This window comes from Haemaphysalis longicornis, unplaced genomic scaffold, assembly GCF_048455015.1.
Source record: "Haemaphysalis longicornis isolate Haplotype H1 unplaced genomic scaffold, Haemaphysalis longicornis Haplotype H1 scaffold_6, whole genome shotgun sequence".
Lineage (NCBI taxonomy): Eukaryota > Metazoa > Arthropoda > Arachnida > Ixodida > Ixodidae > Haemaphysalis > Haemaphysalis longicornis.
The window spans coordinates 86,036,151-86,057,792 of NW_027526407.1; the positions used below are offsets into that span (position 1 = coordinate 86,036,151).

Sequence of the window (21,642 nt, forward strand, 5' to 3'; positions counted from 1 at the left end):
TTTTAAACTTGTAATCTTTTAATATTTAAACTTTATTCTTTTAAACCTATTTTAAATTCTTTTTGCATCAATGGTTCACCTTAGGTAGGGCCGTTGCTTCTTTAAAATTTGCTGGCCGTGTGCAAGCTTTTAGTGAGAGGGTGACGAATTTCTGGTTTCAGGAATGGATTGCACGCATATTTCAATCCATGCACTCCGGTAAGCACAGAAGTAAAAACAGCAATGCTTCTCACCCGGAAGTGCAAAGACGAATCAAATGCGCGTATACTCTTCCGCTGCTCTTTTAGGTGACGTTCCTCCATTACTTGTCGTTCTTTATTTCTTTGCTACCACGCAAATCCAGCGTACAGAGGGTTTCTGCGTAATTTCAGCGTGACGAGTCAACCCACCAAGCTTGAAAGTGTATGGCTTGTGAATAAACAATAGCAGAACGAAAGTAACTCCGAACAAAACCTGGTAATAGGAAAAACCGCTAGCTTAGTACTCAAATTGAGCTGACTTTTACTAATTGCTGCTAGTGGTACAATGACTGCGATGTTACTTAACGCTATTTCGGCTTGGTGCCAGCCAGTGCAGGGCTTTAATGTGCAAGCTTGATTTGAGTGTTCCTTGGTGAATGCTGTTCACACTTAAGACCTGAAAGAGGCAGAATCCTTCCCCCACGCTGCTTCCGGCTTACGCAGTTAAAGACCTAATTGCATTCATTAAGAGAAACTCGGTGGTAATTGGATGGTTTCCTCGTGCCCTCGGTATTGTCCAAATTGATGTTGGTTTCCTATTAGCAAATTGCCCCGCGAGAGTCTGTTTTGTCATTTTAAAGTAGGACTCGGCCGTCTGGTGGCGGCCTCGGATGTTGAAACCCTACATGTGCAATATTATGAAAAGTTTACCGTTACATTAAAACTCTTTGAATCCGTTCAGTTTATATTTGAACCCACCTCAAAACGTTATGCAATGGTCTGGGAGAGCGAGAACAATTAAAGGGGCACTGAAGGGAACTCGTATGTCCTACTCTACCCTGCATTGTTACATATAACTGATTAGTTTATTACTAGAATATTTTCCGGATACACAGTGACTGAACCTAGCTCAAACGGGTTGCAAAAGAGAAAACAAAACTAGCGGCATTTTCAACAGCTGCTGCAGTGATATCACGGTTGTTTTCGAATATTTTCAGGCTACGCCAAATTTGACAAATTTATTTTCTTTACCCATTTCAAGGAAGGATTTAGGTTTCAGTTTTTTTTTCGCCCACACTCTGTACACATCGCAAACGTATTTCGCCAGAACAAACGATGTGTTTCTCAGCAATATTCGTAAGGTGTGTGCCAATCCTTGGACCTCATTTGTGTCTTCATGTCACTCCTGCTGTAAATATATATTACTTGGACCATTCACGCTTTTCATAGCTACAGTACTAGTGTACCAGCCTTTCGCCTTTGTAAAACCCACAGTTGGGCCTTTTATTTAGATTTGCGCAGCATCACTTCGTGGGACACTTGAATAAACTATTTTTGTTGCTCCTCGCTTGTGCTCTGCTCATCAAATATTAGCTACAGTGCGTACACTACCTTGAGGTTTACGCTGAGCCGTGATCGAAAGATAGGTTGCACAAAAGACCTGCATACCCACAGCCTTAGGAACTGACATTTGATTGCTGTCCGCATTGACAACTTTCTGTAACAAACCCAATTTAAGCATTTCTTCAAGTTACTTCAGTTCATCCACATGGGTACATTATCCTGCGATACGGATGTTGTGTAAGACACGTTCTTGAGGTTGTATTATAACCAGGTGTAAGATCCCACATATGGAACAGTAAAGAAGGTAGTAAGGGTCTGGAAAACAGGAAACCTTTAATAGAGCAGAGGCACCATTCGTGCAAAGTTGGCCTGGCTCACTCGAACTCTCTCATCCGCCACTGTGGCTCAGTGGCTAAGGCGTTGCGCTGCTGAGCACGAGGTCGCGGCGGCGGCTTTTGTAATAGAGGCGAAAAGCAAAAATGCCCGAGTGCTCGAGATTTCTGTGCACGTTAGAGGAAACCAGGAGGTCAAAAGTATTCCGGAGCCTGTCACTACGGCGCTCCTCATCGCCTGCGCTGCGTTGGCACGTTAAGCACTACAGTCAATCACTCCAACTCTCTCAATTTTTTTTGGAATCAGCGCTCACTCAGACTCCTTGCGGGTCAACACATCTTCCCCCGCTCAAACTTACACAGTGAGCGCAAAACTCAAACATCACTCGGGCTCACAACTCAAAATGAACTCAGAACTTAAATAGACTCAGAATGCCCTTGGACACAGAGCTCAAATTGGGTTCAGAACTCACCGAGGCTCAGAACTCAAAATTGACGCAAAACTCCAAAGGAGCCTAGAATTACAACGGTGTGAACGCCAAATTGAACTCGGAACTCAAAACGAAATGAGAACTAAGATGGTCTCGTATCTAACTCGGGCTCAAAACTCAAAATGTCTGTGTTCATGAGCCCTCGATAGGGAGGTCGGAGTCCACCCCAGTTCCAAGCATCTTTTTTCTTTGAGTCCATTTGAGTTCTGAGCCCGAGTGAGTTAAGAGGGCCAGAACTCACTGTGGCTGGTAACTCAAAATGAACTCACAACTAAGACTGGCTTAGGTGAACTCAGATGTCACACGAATTCAGAGTTTGAAAAATTCACGCGGGTTCACGAAACATACGAGCGCAAACTCGGATGCTCAAATTTTCCTATTTAAGAAGAAAGATATCAGCTCGTAAATCTAGTGCGGTCGTAAAAAATTTTAGCTGCTGATTTATACAGCCAAACTTGCTAGACTAAGAGTTCTAGCACTACTTGCAAGCAAATTTAAATATGTGGTCGATACGAAACCTTTGATATAGGCTGCGTGTATATGACACAGAGCATTCAGGCTGGATCATGTGCAGTGACCCGCGGGAGAAACAAAGGACATTGAGCAAGCTGACTTTCGTTCAGTTCATTGCCAACGAAGCTGTTTATGGTTAAAGTCCCGTTCATTGATGCTCTGCATCCTTAAAAAACGCCTCGACGCCTCGTTGCAAAGTCAACAGTTCGCACTAGTCTGCGAAGCCCGAGGCATTAGTGAGAGTGGCTTTGTTTTTGTTTGCATGCTTGCTTGAATATATGTGCTCGAACTGCGACAGGCGTCTCTGGTGGCACCGGGCCACAGCACCACCCGCGCGAAAATCGCAAAAGATGGACAGGACATGCCATTCTGTACAAATGTGCAACAAGGATGTTTTTGTGTTGTTTGCCTGCAACTTCTTGCAACCTGTCATAATTTTAGCCATATGACACACACAAGTTTTTTTATCAAAAATTATGTCCCGAAGCCTAATATTTACCCTAATTATTGACCGCATCAAGGAGTCAGGGCGATCATGGATTGGGGTATAATTCGAAACGATTCCCGCACGGTGAGTAAGGTATCAAGTTGCAAGTTTCGATGAGGGTATTCACGAGGGACAAATACAAATTCCTTCCTGGTTGCAATAAAGACACCGTCATGTAAAGTCATAGATTTGGTTAAAATTGAAAATGACAAGTACATTTCCCGTAGGCCTCACATGCTAGGACATGGGGGGTGTGAAATTGAAGGTCTCGATGAGGGAAATCACTTGGGACAAGAAAAGTTTTTGCTTGTCGTAATCGTGACATAGTAAGGTTGAGTTAAAAATAGTGTTGAGATTCTTAGTCCTGCCCCTTAGGCGTTTGGGGTATGAAATTGACGGTTTCAACTATGGAAATAACGTTGGACAAATAACAAATACACCCTCGTCATAATCATGACACCATCATGGCGACTCTGAGGGAAGGTTAAATTTAAAATTCAGAACTCACTCGGGCTCTCGACTCAAAAGGGACTCAAAAATCAAAATTAACTCGGAACGCAAACGAACTCAAAACTCAAAAGGAACTCGGGATTTAAAATAAACTCAGAACTCACGTGGGGCAAAAAACACAAAATGTACACAGAACTCACATGGGCTAAGATATAAAAATAGGGTCCAAACTAAGAATAAACTCAGCACTCAAACACTCAAAATTTAAAATGACTTAGAACTCAAATGTACTCAGATCACTCGTGCTCACAGGTCAAAATGTACTAAGAACTCGAAATTGACTCAGAATTCAAAATGAACTCAGAGCTAAACTAGCCTCAAAACTGGAAACGGACTCAGAACTAAAAATTAACTCAGAACGCATTTGGGCTCAGGGTATTCAAACTCAGTCGGGACCACATTCGCTCGGGATGACATGGGCTGAAACGCACTCGGTCTCAAACTCACCATGCCAAACTAGCCTCACACTCACTCAAACTCAGACTCACATGTTATTTCGAGCCAACATGAGTCTGTGGGAATTAAATCATGAGTGCGTCCGCCAGCCCCTGCCGATGGGCGAAGCCCGAAGTGCCCTATTGGCGGTGAGATGTTTGAGTGGCGCCCCCTGGCTCTGACGTTAGCTTAGGGACTCGCGCCGCTGTCGTCTGCTACGCTCGCGCCGCTGCCGTCCGCTAGTGAGGGGCAGCAGTGCCTGTGCTAGAAATTGCCTGCTTCGATGTTCTGGTGCAATAAAAAGCGTATTTCTAGACAGTTTCTGTCACTTCCGAAAAAGTTTAAACTGTATCCCGCACAAGTTTGCAACAAAACAAAAGAGAGGGACCAACTTTTTAAATGCGGAGCATTTCTTAGGCTCGCCTTGTCCTGCGTCGTTGATGGCGGTGCCGTCCACACGCTCACTGCGCATGCGCAACTCTCCTCCTTACACCCACAGCTCCGCGATAGTACACTATATAAAAAAGAAATAGTTAGCGGCGCCCGGATTCGATCCCACGACTCTCTGGCCGCAAAGAGAGGTACGCGGTGCTCTTCCCACTGCGCTACAAATCCGGGACAGGAGCAAGTGCTACGAACGCGCCTTATGTCCTTGACTCATTCAAACTACGTCAAGAAGCTACTGATACAACGAAGGCACGCGAAGCTGAACGTCAACGGAAACGACGAACTGAAAACTTTAGAGGGGGATGCTGAATTTCCCGTGGGAAAGCTGTGACGGGAAGCGCCACGCACCTTGCAGCTCAACCAGCCCCGTCCGCAGCGCCTCTGATGCTGATTGTGGCAGGATGCCCCTAGGGATTGGCCAACCAAAGAATCCATCACGAGATAGGTTCGCGTTCAACCACCGTCGTCATCTTCCCGTAGGGGAACCGCCGAAGAAGAAGAAGAAGAACGAGAAGACAAAGCTGCGAAGAGGAGGGCGTGTACATTGCTCTCAGCCGGTGCGCCAATGTCAACAACCTTTACCTCACCAAAGCTGACGGAAACTACCGATTCTACCACAGAGACAACATCGACAAGAACATGATGGACGAGTTTCGGCGCCTCGAGAACCACCGCCTACTCACCGTGACACAACAGCACTTGCGTGCCTTTGCCACCGGTGCGGACCCGGACGCGGAATTCCCACTGGCGCTAGTAAAAACCAGATCACTCAACATAACGGCAACACAATGGAACCACACGGAACCGCCACGATGCTTCGCATCCTCGTCAGGGTTCCCCACGGGAAGGTGGTGTAATTTTTTTCAGAGCATCGGTCAGATGACCGTGTGTAACTTGTACTTTCTGGCTTACTTGACAGGTTGAGTGCTCAGAGCTCTTCGATATGTATTCCAAATGCGTACGCTTCCCTTTACCATGTTTGAAATGCTTTTAGTTAAATTCAACAGTCTAATGCTACGCACCAAGCAGCGGGTCCCTACACGCGCATCGCACAGCAGGAAATAAACGGCTGTCTTTTATTTATTTCGTTGTTGCAGGCTGACTTGTATCAGATGAATGTTTTTTTCTGCGCTCAACACATTGTTTTTCTGCACCGTCACAAACGTCTCATTTGGAGGTTTGGGGATATTTGGGAGGCTCACAAAGTTGGTATGTATATTTTTTTTGGGCTGTAAGACATAGAGTATCTTCTTCAGAAGTTGGCTTTCGTTATGGATGCGTACAAGAAAGTGTATATCAGCCGCGTGAGTTGGTTATTAACATGCAAATGCAATAAAAAGGTTCGTACTACGCCACCTCGAAACGGCGCAGACCACGTTTTCTAGAGTACTCGAAGGCGGGCTTTTGTGCCCCGAATTTCTATCGTAACCATCGTTATCGTAACGAACATAATCTCAACCTTAACTGTTATGACATCATTACGGTGTTGAAGCCTTGATACACTCGCTAACGAACGCAATAAATAGTATACGTGTCGGTTTTCACTATAACTAGAATCGAAACCGATGAAAATGTCCAAGCAACTCTTTATATTTTTCTAACCACTTCAGGCATCAAGAATAAATCGTGGCCTACTCGAGATGACGTTCGATGAATTGAAATAAATTACTCTTACTCTCTCGTCCTGGACTGGGGAGCCCGAACATTAACCAGCTCAATTTTGCTGTAAAATAAAGTTTTCCCCGCCCTCACGTACTCCTCCTCTTGAATGGAGTTTTACTATAACGTAACGCATATCAGAAAATTTGGAAGGTGTGGCTGTGGTAAATGTACCGAATTATCCCCTCCAGGTCTGAACATAGTGTTACTGTATTTTTACCGTACACTGACTCGCTTGCTCATTAAGCCTCTATACTGGTTAGAAGCATGGTATAAAACCAGCACGTGCCTATACACTTTAGTAATAGTGGGACTCAACGGACATTTTTTGCCCCCCATAGTGCATGACGGCATACTTTCATGCCATGACAAGGTAAAGTGTTGTGATACAATTCTTTCAACAGCTCAGCAAGATTGCAAAAACTGTTTTACCTTACATACGATTACCGGACGTCGTATTGCCTTCTGCCAAAGTCGACAGCCCCGAAGGCCTGGAATTGGTTTTCGTAGTGCATTTTCGCTGTTGTGCGTAATTAGACTCCGGCTGTTCCCCTTGTTCGAAAAATTGCTAAATACAGAAGCTGACGCCTAGCTGTCACTCTGCGCGCTCCGCACAGGACCGACTTCGCAGGAGTAGGGCGATGCCAGCAATGTTATTTCTTCCGGAGCCGTATCAAAAGCTATACATGAAATCATGCCTTGAGCTAGTGTATGCGAGTTTAAGTCTTCTTATTACAAAATGTTGCGCATACACAAAATATGGTGCGCAAAAGCATAAAAAGTCAACCACGCGCGAACAAACCGCAGGGAAACCGAGCTCGTGTGAAGCAGACGACAAATGCGAGAATACCTAAGCCGACGTCACAGAGACGCGCGTCGCAGCGCCGCCCGTGGTTGCGCTCACCGCCAATTGTACGCGCCGATAGGAAAGGCCAAGGCGCGATTTTCCCACAGGAGCCTTCTTCATACACCATTAAAACACAGTCGTTGACAAATGACACAACTTCAACGTCGAAAACGCACTCGCCAATACTCGTTCACGCTCTCGACACTGGACGATTTCTGATAAGTGCCCACCATGCACACTCAATCAAGCCGGAAATAAAAGCCATAATTGATGGTCGGGAACGGGGTGAATTCCGTTCGCTACACTGGACCCCGTTGATTCCTTAGTTTGTGCTTGCGCAGAGCTGCACTGGGACTAACCTCAAACCACGTAGCGAACATATTTCATTGGAAGAACAGAACAAAAAAAAAATGGACCGCTCGGCGCCGGGCTTTGCCAAGAGCGAGGCGGGGATTTCAAAGTAGCAGCGGGGTTATCTAGTTTATGCTAGGGAGTGAGAATTGCAGACAGATTTCAGATGGTGCTGCATGCAAAAGATAGCACAAGCCGTACTTCATCAACGTAAGCGGCCCCAATACAGCGCGCTATTTGCTCCACTATCACTACCTTCATAATCCAAGCAGCTGGTAACTCGGGAGTAGGCGGAACGCGTGCCTTCTAGAATAGCGCCCCAGGATTGACGAGAATCTCGAGAATACGGGCGTTTTCGCTTTTAACCTCCATCTGGAAAGCACGAGGCTACATATCTCGGAACATAATGTCGCAGTTTTGCGTCAAAAGACCAAAGCCGGCCATGAATTGATGGCAGGTACCGGTACGTTATACCTGAAACATAACTCCAGGCCTAACGACACACATTCCCATGCCAATTGCGAGAGTCGGCCAGGGCCCACTAGCATTCAGTACGAATGGGATATATTTTACCATCGATTTTGGATACCATACCGTAGGCAAATGCCGAAGAGGTTTCATCCTAACTCTTTCGAGAGCATATACTTTTTCAATAGGAGAGTGCATGAAGTGTCGTAGGCAAAATGTTTCCCACATTCACATAAGAATTTCACTCTTTCCGTTGTTGGAGGTTTTCTCGCCGTGACTTGGTAAGTGCATAGTACGTTACATGTACTAGCGCGTGGGAAACAGTTTAAGCAGTAATTCTATAGGAACCGGTCGGTACTTTATACCGAAGTGTGTGTGCGTATTGAAGCTTATTGTACGCTGTAATGCTTTGCAGGGCGAGCTTAAAGTGTTTTACAAAGCATTCAGAAAGCAGAAAAACAAGACTTACAATAAACAACAGACAATCGAGAACACAGGTGGTAATAGCACCGTGGAACACTAGGTTAGTAAAATTGCGCACAAGACTGCAGACACAACAGTACCTACAGTTTATTGCCGTACCCAAAAACCGTAATTTTATCCTTATAAAAATACGTTAACATTACCTAAGTTGGCCTTCGTAACGAATATATAAAGCTTCTGGTGACAAACAGAGCAATATCGTGTAAGGTAAGTCAACCGCAAATCTTTCCAATTAGCCACAATCTCTGGTAGCATCCCTCACAATGCAAGAAGTCGTATGCGTACATCACAAACAAAAATCCGCCGCAGCTTATATAACATTTGTAGTAAATTACAAATTATTTCGGTCTTTGCTGCTACGTCTTCTACGGACACCTTCTTCGTCATGGGGGCTCTGAGAACTCGGAGACATGTTGGCTTAGTTTTTGGATTCTTTGCCCCTTTCCTCGGTGGAGCCGTGGTTGGGATCCTCTCCGAAAATGTCCTTTTTGGTTTTCGAGTCAAGTGGAAGGGTTACGTTTTCCGTCTTCTCGTCAAGCTCGGGATGATGGGCTAAAAAGGCAATGGACTCGAGGGAGTCCAAATGAGTATGACCACATGGACGGGGCGTCAAATTTGCCGGGGATATTGAGTGCTCCGCCGAGTCAATTGGACTTAAGCTGTGTTCTTCCGTGATGAATTCTGTAGCATGAATACCTTCAATCGACAAGGCAGGGGGCGCGGTGCTTTCTTGTAGCGCATTGGTATCCGCATCGTACGGTACCAGCTCTGTGCAGCGTGGCCCGTACGCAGTAGAAGAGGGGCTGTTCGTCGCGCTGTCGCTGGTGATGTGGTCCGCAATTTGGTGGCTCTGTACTGCCATGTGGGCTTCCCTGCAAATGGTTATGCATTGTGTTAAATTCCAGTTGCTCAATAAAATAGTGAGTAATTTGAAACTTCGTAAGTAGCCCGCTTCCAACGAATTACGAGAGCACAAGTGGAACATGAGTTTGTTTTGTTCTAATTTGAGTATAAAAAAAGGAAGCCCCTATAGTTGGTATCTCTGGACGGGTTTAGTGAGTACATTATATATGTTGTTATTTTAATTCTCTTCATAGTGATGCGCTGTCTTGAATCGTACGCTTTCTCTTAGTCCTCAAATAGCATGTAAAAGGGTATCTTAGGCTACCACCGTGTTGCTATTACTTGAGTATGACTATTTTCATTGCTGTGTTTCTGTGACTTGAACCTCATCTATGACAATGGGCATGTGATCGATTGATATTGAACAGTAATGTAAGTTGACTGGGCCGTGATACCAACTCCAAGGGTACCTTGATGTCACATGGAAATCGCCCAGAATGTGGAAAAGTTTACGAGTGAGGTGATCTTTCATCATCGTGCTATGAGGTGGCGTGAGGATGGCGACATTAACGGAATTGACTATAAGGCGTTGTTTTCGTCGGCCACGAGCAAACAAAGGAAAACAGAGGAACAGACATTGAGTCTATTGTCTACCAGTTATATACGGCAACATATGCCTGAGGAGATGTGCATGAAATTGTATGCAAACATGTCGACAAGAGGCCACTCAAAACTTGGGAGGATAAATTCCATAGCTTTATAACACTGATGATTTAATACTTTAATAAATCTATCACAGTCCCTCAATAATTTAAATCAATCGATAAATCCTAGTCACCAGTTCTCTTAAACTTTCAGCTGCCCAAACGACACCCAGAACCACTGTGTTGTCGTCTGTGAAGCTTTCGTCATGTAATCCCAGTTCTGGTGAGGTACGAACAAATTTGTTCTTTGTTTCATGTTGCTTCTTCGGATAATTAGTGTTGCCAGCAACGTTTTCCTTTGTAAAATTTGGCATCCCATAATCAAATCAAATCACCCCAGGGACGATAAGGAAGGAAGGAAGGAATACGTTTTTTCGTTCATCGGGATCAGGTGTTAGGGGTGGAGGAGGCCCACAGGGCCGCCGCGGCCGCCAGGGCCCGGGAGGTGGTCAGGACTTGGCCTGACTCCCCCGGGTCACGCAACATCTGCTCCCAGTGGTGAGGGGAGGGAACGGGGGGGTACGGGTCTGCGGGGCATTCGCAGAGGGAATGGTAGTGAGTGTCGAGTGCCCCGCAGGATGGACAGGTAGGGTCAGTAAAGAGGTGTGGATGACTGTGTATTAATTGTGTTCTGTGTGGGAAGGTGTGTGTTTGTAGGATGCGCAGCATGTGGCCCGCCTCCGGGGAGAGGTGTGGGTGCGGGGGTGGGTATCGGCGGCGGAGAAGGCGGTAGTGCAGGGCAATATCCCTGTATTGCAGGAGGGAGGCTGGCTTGCCTGCAGGGGCATCGCGTGTAGGCGTAGTGAAAATGGCGACCCGGTCAATTAGTTCGCGAGCACGTACGTGCACCACTTCATCAGCGCCTACGCCTGTGTGGGCTGGTGTCCACAGCAGGGTCACGATGTCGGATGGAGGATTTTTGGAGAGAATTTTTAATGCCATGGGAGAGATGTTACCGCGAATAAAATTGTGGATGGCCTGCTGACAGTCAGAGAGGAGGAATTGGGGGGTGGGGCGCTGGGTGAGTGCGAGGGAAATGGCTGCCTCCTCCGCCGTGGTTGTGTTGCTAGTTAGGATGGTAGCCGCTGTGACGTTTGGTGATGTGTGTTGGCCAACAACAGCTGCACAGTGGGCAGGTTTGTGAGGGTAGGGGGTAGCATCAGTGTATAGTGTGCATGGTGATGGTGGGTATAGTTTGGCGTGGGCGTTGGCTCGTGCTAATCGGCGGGCTGCATGGAAAGTAGGGTGCATGTGGCGAGGAATTGGGCGGATTCGGATGCTGTTACGGATGTGAGGTGGAATGGGGAGTGGCGGGATTGGGATGGTGGGTGGTAGTGCGTTTATAAAGTTAAGAATGTAGTGCCCTGTTGGGGAGGATGCAAGGCGCGTGAGTTGGGAGACGCGGTGGGCGTCTAGGTGCTCCCGTATGGTGTTGTGTATGCCGAGGTCGAGTAAGCGATGTGTTGGTGCGTATGGGGGAAGCAGGAGTGCATGCCTATACGTCTTCCGGAGGAGGGCATCAAGTGAGTCGAGTTGGGTAGATGTAAGGTTAATGTATGGTTGGTGGCACAAGATACGGTTGAGTAGAACACTGTGTACGAGACGGAGGCGGTCCTGTTCCCTGATGCCGTGGTGTTTGCTGGCGATCCGTCTAATGAGATGCGTGGTTTGGGTAACGTATTTCTTTACGTGCTGGAGGGTGAGTGCGGGTGATCTGTTGTGTGTTAGGGTGAGGCCTAAGACTCTAAGTTGCTGTGTGTGGGGTATAGGGTCAGAGTGTATAAAAAGTTGGATGGGGGGGGTTTGGAGGGGGCTTGCTGCGAGGGGGCGTGAAAGTTAGGAGAGCAGATTTTTGTGGAGAGCACTGGAGCGTTAAAGGTTCGATGTGGTCTAAGACTTGGTTGAGGCCGTGTTGGAGTGTGGTTTCAATGTGTTGGTCGGAGCCAGAGTGAACCCACAGGGCAATGTCATCTGCGTAGAGTGTGCTGCGTAGTGTGGGTATGGTGAGAAGAGAGCGGGCAAGTGGGATTAGGGTGAGGTTAAAGAGCATGGGCGAGATGACTGCTCCTTGTGGCGTTCCGCGGTCTACCTACAAACTACCACAGTAGTTTGTAGGAACAGAAATATGAATTGTGGTAATATACTTATTTCAACTTGCTTTTGGTAACTACGGCTGCACAATTTTCACTTCTGACGAATGGCCGGTATCGAAAATCCAGCTCTTTTCTACAACTTTTTTTTTGCTGTAGAGATGCATTCTTGTCACTTTTACGATGTGGTAGAGCTCACTGCATTTTTACAATGCTTTCTTGCTCACGTTGCGCAAAATTTATGCCATTCACTGAAACCAAGGTCAACTTGAAACCCCGAAAAATTATGGGCCGTTCTATTCTGTGAAATGTGGCGGACCATCGAAGCTTTATTGTCCACATGATGATACGACAGTACTATGATACTCATATTTTAGATTATTTTGTTCATTCGCATCGTCGTCCCCATTTCAATGCCGACATTTGCGCTCGGCGTCGCGAGCCCGCTGTTCCTCCCGGACCACCTGGTAGTACGGACGAGGACGCTTAAGGCATGAAGTTGAACAGCGCAGGAACGGGACTTAGTGCAGAGGCGACAAACACAGCGCTCGTGTTCGTCGCCTCTGCACTTAGTCCCGTCCCTGGGCTGTTCAACTTCATGCAATGAACCAACTAGCCCAGTTACAATCCTTCCTACAGACGTATACGGTCCGTTCACACCTGCGACCATTAACGACAGAAGCGACGCAATTTCTGTCGTTCATGTCGCTCAGAATACCTCTCGTCGCGTGTCAAGGGTGGTTGGTCTTGACCCATTTTTGTCACCGACGTTACGTCGTCGCTCTCCACGCGGAAGGAGGGCAGAGCTCCTGACGTCATACCCTGCCATAGCACCTGGATGCCGTGCGACACCGAAACTGAAACTCACGCGATGTCATGGTTAAACCACGAGACATAGCGAGAAAAGTCCTGTGGTTTAGCTTCCGTTACCCGAGTTGCTAGGGAAAACCTCCTCCATCGCACACGGCTCTGCGCCCCACGTAGGCACCGGCATTCCATCATGGCGCCCGCTTTGCGCTGCCGCGGTGGTCCCCTCTCCTTCCCCCGCCAGGTGGCGAAAAGGGTCAAGCGCACGTCTCCGTTTCCTCTACGCCTATCTCTCCCCTCTCACCTATCTCTCCCCGTCATTGGGCAGCTGCTTCGTGCCTGGCGCTTGCGAAAGAGGGTTGGGTTTGACTATTTGCTCTCAAGGTCAAAGCTGGTGCCCCCGCAAGACTGCCCGAGGTAGCGTACTGTAGATGTCACTCCAAAATCTGTAATAGGTCGTCGCCGTCACTTGGGTCGTATGCAAATGGGATCACCATGTGCGTCGCTAGCACCAGTCGCATCGTTCGCTTTTGTCGCTCGCGTCGCAAGTGGAACGACGGGCCTATACATACGGCAGTTCGGGCGCGCTCATGCTCTCTCACCATGGCGTTGGCGACGCGGCGGCAACCATCGCATTGCCATCACTGCTCGCGGCGTCGTTGCTCGTACCAACGCGCAATCCCCTGTGACTGTTCTCTAGAGTTTTATCGTCGCCGCTCGCCAACTACCTCCGAAACACGTGACCAGGGCGCGAATTGCCAGGAGAGACCGCGACTTTCCCTTTGGATTTGTGGTTTGGCGCCCCTCGCTCGTGGTGTTTGTCGCGCATACGCAGAGAGTGTTTACTTCCTGCTTCGAAGGGTTTTCTCGTCGCTAACACGCGGACGGTTTCTTCTAGCCATTGTCAGTTTCGCTGTATAAGTATTCTTCGTGTATATTTACCTGATCAGCCCTTCTAGGGCACCAGTCGAGTCCTTCGCAGAGGGCTGACCAGCGGCAATGCTTGATGCAAGTAGGTCGCACTGGGTGTTCGATATCAGGCGTAGCAGAAGAACCCCATCTTCGGTGTCGGCTTCACCGCTTTCGTCGGGTGACCCATGGCGGGAGCCTCGCCTGCTTGGATAGTCAGGTGACAGGTCGGGTGAAATCGTGACGTCATGGGTCTCTGTGGCGAAGCTAAGAGTGCGCACTGAGTGTCTTCGGGCGAGCCTTTGGAAGGTATCCTCTTCAGCTGCTGCAACGACAAAACGTGCGGAAACGTTTCGGTAGTTTTAGGTCAATCAATCTGCAGTCGCCCGCAGTTGAGGCACTATGGCAATGAAGCTGCGATGACTAAGAATTGTGTTTAGTATATCCTGGATATCACGTGACATCCTGGCACAAATGGTTGACAGAGACTTGTAAAAATAAAACGCGCAGGACTAGAGCTCGTGCCCTCTGTCCTGTGTTCGTCGTGCCCTGTGTTCTGTGTTTAAGCTTTCCTTTGCATCGTATTGTGTTACAAGAAACAAATACCAAGCAGGCCTAGGACACGTGAACGTGCGCTTTGTGAGGAGCTCCCGACGTCGGCCAGCTGGAGCTTCGAAAATACTCTGGCCAACGTTCGTGGCGCGATTTCTCGCGTGGTGCTCTACTCGGGTGTTCACGGGCATCCGCGCCTGATGTTGGGAGCACTGACACCGAGTCGCGCAACAAAATTCGAGTTCTCGAATGACGTTGCCCCGGGTTCTAGCATGTACTAATGGGGTTCACTTTGAGAGAGATGAGAAAGGCTGCCGACTAAGCGATCCGGGCCTGCTAGGTATGGAAACCTTTCAGCAGCAAGTTCTAAAATCCATATGAGATGTGACAGAATTGACCACGGCACAGTGGCCGCCAGCTCTTGTGTTTCTCCAGCCTTGCAGCAATTGTCCAAGCTGCGCCCATTTTGTTAGCTTTGTTAGTCTACGTGAATTATTCGCGCTTTAATGTGGGCTTAGCCGAGCACCAACTTGCCTAAAAACATCGACAAAAGAGGAAACATTTGATTGATTGATTGATTGAATGATTGATTGATTGATTGATTGATTGATTGATTGATTGATTGATTGATTGATTGATTGATTGATTGATTGATTGATTGATTGATTGATTGATTGATTGATTGATTGATTGATTGATTGATTGATTGATTGATTGATTGTAGGGTTTAACGCGCCGACGCAACGCAGGCGATGAGGCGCGCCGTAATGGAGGGCTCCGGATTAATTTTGACCACCTGGGGATCTTTAACGTGCGCCGAAATCTCGTACACACGGGCATTTTTGCTTTTCGCCTCCATCAGAAAAGCGACCGCCGCGGCCGGGAATCGAATCCGCGACCTCGTGCTCAGCAGCGCAACGCCTTAGCCACTGAGCCACCGCGGCGGGTCTAAAGAGGAAACAACGTTAGTTTGTAAGGTGCCTGTACATATCGTGTTCTCATAAGTAATACCAGAGTTTGCCTCTGAAGTGTTAGGCAGAGTACAATAAATCAATTAGGTCCGCATTTTTTTCCTTAATAGTTCAAGAACTTACAGCTCATTTAACACTCGATGGAGTTACTTAGTAGAAAGACTACAAGGTTTCAAACTTCGGCGGGAAACAGTTGTGTTGTCTACATGTCTGTGTTTTAAAATGCGGTATAGTTGGTCCCGTGTGATGCTGAGATAAGGCGTCCGGTTGTTTGCCACGCTGTACCGTAGGTTCCGTGGCATTTTGCGTGGGCGGTGATACTGGCGACAGTATGATGCCACATGCATCAACCTTACAACAATGTTCCCCATTAGTGCTCCAGCTTTCCCGGTGGGGTAAATAAATGTGGAAAATGTCGAAGAGAAAAAAAGGCCGAAAAAGTTCACTAAGGAATGTCGCGCATTTAGAAATAGTTATCGGGCATGTTGGGCGGTTCATTTTACGTCCTTGACATCGTTATCTGGCTCATTACACCCCAACGCAACATAAAAACATTCGAGCCGTTCCACTCAATTAAAAAGTTGTCGGACGCGCAGAGCAGTGATTCGCCAAAATGGGTTGCAGCGCTATTTCCACTCATTGCTGCCACCGGATGCATTTCAAATTCCGCGCCTTCCAGTGCTCGGGTGCCCCCCAGCATGTACCTGCGCCAGCGGGTGCTCGGCAGCGGGAATTTCGTACGCTAGAGCTATTTTGCGTCATTCCGAACCGGTAATTTTTTAAATGCAGAGCATTTCTGTAACTCACGATGTCACCCGTTCTTGGCGTCCGTAGTTGTCCGCATCGCTCGCCTCAACATGCCCGGCTCAGACGTTTCGCTATCGGCGCGATCAACATTCGATAGCGCGCCCAGGCACGTTTCAAGGACACTCTCTCCCCTCTCTCGGACTCAACGTGCGCCGAGGCTGCCAACTTTACTGCTGACGAGCGCTCTCTCGTCAGCAGTTGCCACAAGTGCAACAACATTAACGTAACGCAAACTACTTAACGTCGTGCGCCCCCGGAAATGCTCTGCATTTGATCGTGCCCCTCGCAAGGTGGATGTTTCACTGCGTCGCCATGCGAACAGTTTGCCACGCTTTAGTTTCAGTTCCGTATCTCCCCGCCGCGGCCGTGGAGAAAAGGCGGCCGGCCGCGACTCTCGCCACCGTGGCGCTGCGGTTGCGAGTTGCGCTAGGAAAGCGAGCGTCGTTTGCTAGCGGGGAGCGGAACGCGTTCCGCTCGGTATCTCCGGTCTTCGCCACTTCTGGGTGCAATTCGCTTTTTTTCTTGCGCGGCCGCTTTTTTCGCTTACCGTCAAAAAAAGCCACCAAACGAGCGTTCCTAATTAATGAACGCGGGGGCTTCCGGTTACATGCACAGCTTTTGCCTGAAATATACCTGCAGATTTGTTTACGTTAAGCAACGGGGAGATGTATGACAAGGACCAGGGGCTCACGAGTTTTGAATACTTATGACCATTTAAACCGTGTAGTTTTCGAAGCCTCAGCGTGAGCCCCTGACGGCGGTACAGAAGATTCTACTTCGGTCCGTTATCTCGCTGCACCTCCTGATTCCGGCTGCCGAATTGGCCGTTAGCGAGCTACGACAAGGCGAGCCCATAAAATGTTCTGCGCTTAAAAGCACAAGACAGTTTCACAGCTGCTTATATCGTACACTGTTGCTTCCTTCCCGATCGATGTTTGAAATCTTGTTTAAATATGTCAGTTCTGTATACACGCTTGTATTTTTTCTATGTTCACTTACTTGCATCGAAAGTAGTTCTCCTGCGGGCCGCCCTGGTACCTGCATCGTACGGTATCAGCTCTGTGCTGCTTGGCATGCACGCAGTGGAGTGGCCGTAGGTCGCGCTGTTGGTGGCGACGTGGTCTGCTAGTTGGTCGCTGTGTGCTGCCATGTGGCTCGTCCTGCAGTATGTTGGTGTGGATTGTTTTAAAGGGCCCCTGCAACACTTTTTTCCTTTTTTTAAAATGTTAAAAGCCTGTTGAACGTAGTCACCCAACAAACCCAGCACTTAAATTGGCTGAGGTCGCAAAGTACCTCAGACAAAAATTTCGGATCTATGCCCATCAACTTCAAAAGTCGCTCAAAGGGTTTTTCTCTCTTTCCGGGTCATTTAGGCCATGTAACCGTTCTTGGCTGGTTTTTCTTCAGTTGCAGCAATGAACGCTTTTCGATAGCAAATTAAAAAAATAAAGCCACAGAAACAAAGCAGAAACCGGTGTTAATCGACCAGATTTAGGCGAAATCCCCAAGGTGGAGTAAGTTTCTGTGAAGGAAAGTTTAACATCCACATAAATGCAGCCATACGGCTACAAAGGAAAGCTACACAGCTTTCTCAGAAACTTCGCAGTTTAAGAAAAATTCGTCCTGGTCCAGGATTCGAACCCGGGACTACTGCTTAACCGGAGCAGTCGCTCTACCAACTGAGCTAACCAGGAGGCTAGTCGTTAGTAGTGCGAAAGCGAATTGATCAACAACTCGAAGTGATTAACACCTGTCCTTCACTTCGAGTTGTTCATCAATTCGCTTTCGCGCTACTAACGACTAGCCTCCTGGTTAGCTCAGTTGGTAGAGCGACTGCTCCAGTTTAGTATTGGTCCCGGGTTCGAACCCTGGACCAGGACGAATTTTTCTTCAACAGCGAAGTTTCTGAGAAAGCTGTATAGCTTTCCTTTGTAGCCGTATGGCTGCATTTATGCGGATGTCAAACTTTCCTTCACAAAGCAGAAACCGAAGGCCTATCTTGAGCGATGAGCAAGTAACCTTTTGGCACTCTGTGCTGGCAATAACTAAAGCTTTCGCAGTGGTTTCAGACGCGAATAAAATAGTAAAAGCGGTTATCGAAAGTGTTGAAGGGGTCCCTTTAAATTCAAGTTACTGAATAAACTAAAATCATCATTTCAAAACTTTCCAACTTGCCAAGCGAAACATATCATTTCTTTAATTGTAGTCTTAGTAGAAAAAATGAGTTGACATCCCTTTCGGTCAGTACGTTCCATTTTTGTTTTTTCAATGCTGTTAATACTGCTGATTTTGAGCTCATCCCAGCTGTACATGAGAAGACTACGCAGCAGGAGAGGGGTCATAACAAAGGCGACTTGTGTGAAATCGTATGCACACACGCGAATAGTTGACTGCGCAACACCTTGCTGATTAAATGCCAAGGTTTACAAATTGATAATCCAATATTTTCAATAAATGAATTACAATCAATCAATACTTCAAATCAACGGACAAATTCCAGCCAAGAAGTAATGTGACTCAGTTAAAATGTCAGCTGCCGCAATGATCTCCGAACAACTGCGCGGTTCTCCTTAAATCTTTCTTCTTGTGATCGCAATTTCAATACAGTGCAAAAGAATGTGTGCTTTGTTTCAAGTTGCTCCTCGTTACAACTCTGCTTTGCAGTAACGTCTTCGTTTATAAATTTACCATTATCTCTTCAACCGAAATTCCACCAGCGCCGGTTACGCCAATTGTTTATGGACACAGAAATCTCAATGATTGACGTATTTTGCTTTGCAGTGGCTTTGAATCAGTTACCACAGGTCTGACGATGTGAGAGAGCTTACTGCATTTTCCTAATACTTTTTTTCCCGGACGCTGCACGAAATTTGCCCCGCTCAGCAGAAACAAGGCCAACTTGACAATATAAAAAAAATCATCGGCCATTCCACTCTGCGAAGAAGGCTGATCAGAGAAGCTTTGTTAGCAACAAAACGATGCTAGAGAACGAGTACACCTGAATCTCATTTTAGAATAATTCTCTTGGCCGCCGCGTTGTCGCCGTTTTGAATCGGCGAATGTATTTGGCGATGGAACAGTACGACAGTATGACTGCAGTCACATCGCAATTGAAATTAATAATGACCGTAGCCCCGTCGCCGTCTGGACATCATTGCTTGCTTTCGGCATCGCAGCCCCGATCTGTTCCTGGGCTGTTGGATCAAGCCGACACTGACAGCTACATTCGGTGGCACGAGCACACTCTCTTCCTCTCACCGACGTGTTGTCGGCACCTCATCGTTTTTGCTCTTTTACCGCCACTGATCGGGGCGTCGTCATTCACGCCAACACTCCATCAGTCGCGAGATTGCTTTTCCCTCCGTGGCTTTCCATATACGCCGCAAACGCGTGGCCATGGTGCGTTTCCCCGCGAGAGGCCCCGACATAGCCCTTGCCTTTGTGGCTTGGCACCCCACACGATCGGTTTCTCCCGCACATGCGCACTCCATGCCTCCGAGGGTTTTCTGCTTGATGACCCCACGGAGAAAGAATATATTATCATCATCATGAGCCTGTTGGTGTCCACTGCAGGACGAAAGGATCTCCCAAAGATTTCCAGCCGCGCCAATCGAGTGCCAGCTGTGTCCATGTTTTCCCCCAAAATTTTTGTAGCTCATCTCGCAAAGGAGTTTTCGGCCGACTCCTAGTGCATTTGTAGTCTATTGGCAGCCAGTTTATCAAAGAACATACATGGGGGTAAAAAAACAAACACGGAATCATCATCATCATCACCAGCCTATCTACGCCCACTGCAGGGCAAAGGCCTCTCCCATTATTCTCCAATTATCTCGGTCCTGTGCCAACTGTGACCAATTTATCCCCGCAAACTTCGTGATCTCATCTGCCCATCTAACTTTCTGCCGCCCCATGCAACGCTTGCCTTCTCTAGGGATCCACTCTGTTACCCTTAATGACCAGCGGTTATCTTGCCTTCGCATTACATGCCCTGCCCACGTCCATTTCTTCTTCTTAATTTCTACTAATATGTCTTTAACACCAGTTTGCTCTCTGACCCACTCCGCTCTCTTCTTGTCCCCTAATGTTACACCTATCATTTTCCGCTCCATTGCCCGCTGAGTCGTTCTCAATTTAAATTGAACCCTTTTAGTGAGCCTCCAAGTTTCTGCCCCGTAGGTGAGTACCGGTAAGATGCAGCTGTCATACACTTTCTTCTTCAACGACAATGGTAGGCTGCTATTCATTATCTGAGAAGCGCGGAATACACAGCTTCAAAGTTGTGACGGCGAATGAAGTGTTAGCGGAACCTGACAGACGAAACTACAGCCGCGGCAAGCCACTCTGGGGCTGCGCAGTTAAATTCCGATCGCCGTGGCCGCGCAGTTTTTTCTGTCGTGACAGATCCAGCTAGATTCACTAAGGGCAAGCGCTTGTGACGTTATGTCCTAGGAAGCACTGTTTTCCCTCCTGTCTCCATGTTGTTACCTGGGTGACACGCATAAAGTTGGCTCTAGCCATAGACAGCTCATCTTTAAAAGTATTTGTTCTTTATCTTTACCTCAGTGGCCCGTGTGAGGCACCACTCAAGTCCCTCGCAGAAGGCTTAACATCGGCAATGCTTGATGCAAGGAGGTCGCACTGGGTGTTCCATATCAGGCGTAGCAGAAGAACCCCGTCTTCGGTGTCGGCTTCACCGCTTTCGCCAGGTGACCCATGGCAGGAGCCTCGCCTGCTTGGATAGTCAGGTGACAGTTCGGGTGAAATTGTGACGTCTTGGGTCTCTGTGGCGAAGCTAAGAGTGCGCACCGAGTGTCTTCGAGCGAGCCTTTGGAAGGTATCCTCTTCAGCTACTGAAAAGAGAGAATATCCAGAATTGTTTCGGTAGTTTTAGGACAATAAATCTGCAGTCGCGTCCAATTAGGACTACGTGGCAACGAAGTTACAATACCAACGAATTATCTTTAGTATAACCAGAATATTACCTGGAATCCTTGCGCACATAGCTGATAGACTTACAAAATATCAAACACAGAGAAGGAGGGCTCGTCTTGTATTTTTAACTTTGTATGTGTACATCAACTTTTCGCGCTCACATGTCGGACTTCACCAACGCGTTTTGTACCTAGCAGGAGAACATGTCTAACTGAAAATAAATCGACGTTTTTTAAGTGCATCTGGTCTGTAGTTACCAGGATCATACTAATGATGCCAGGGCTTTTACTCAAGTCTCACGATAAAGGTAAATTTCCGCGATTTCTTCGAAACTTTAGTAACTCACAACTCATTAACGCCTGTTGAAGTGGTTGTTTTAGTGAATGGATCATGATTCTGTAAAATCCTGCGGAAAACACTTGTGGTGTGGCAATGTTTGTATTTCAAAATGTGCGATAATTTGTCTTGTTTAAGGCTGAGT

General features: G+C 47.5%; 1 non-coding gene across 1 annotated transcript; it reads right to left on the reverse strand.

Moving 5' to 3' along the window:
* Window positions 1-17,849: 17,849 nt before the first annotated feature.
* Trnap-cgg (transfer RNA proline (anticodon CGG)) lies at window positions 17,850-17,923 on the reverse strand. The gene has a single exon. It is a non-coding gene; the product is annotated as a tRNA-Pro (tRNA).
* Between the last annotated feature and the right edge of the window lie 3,719 nt (window positions 17,924-21,642).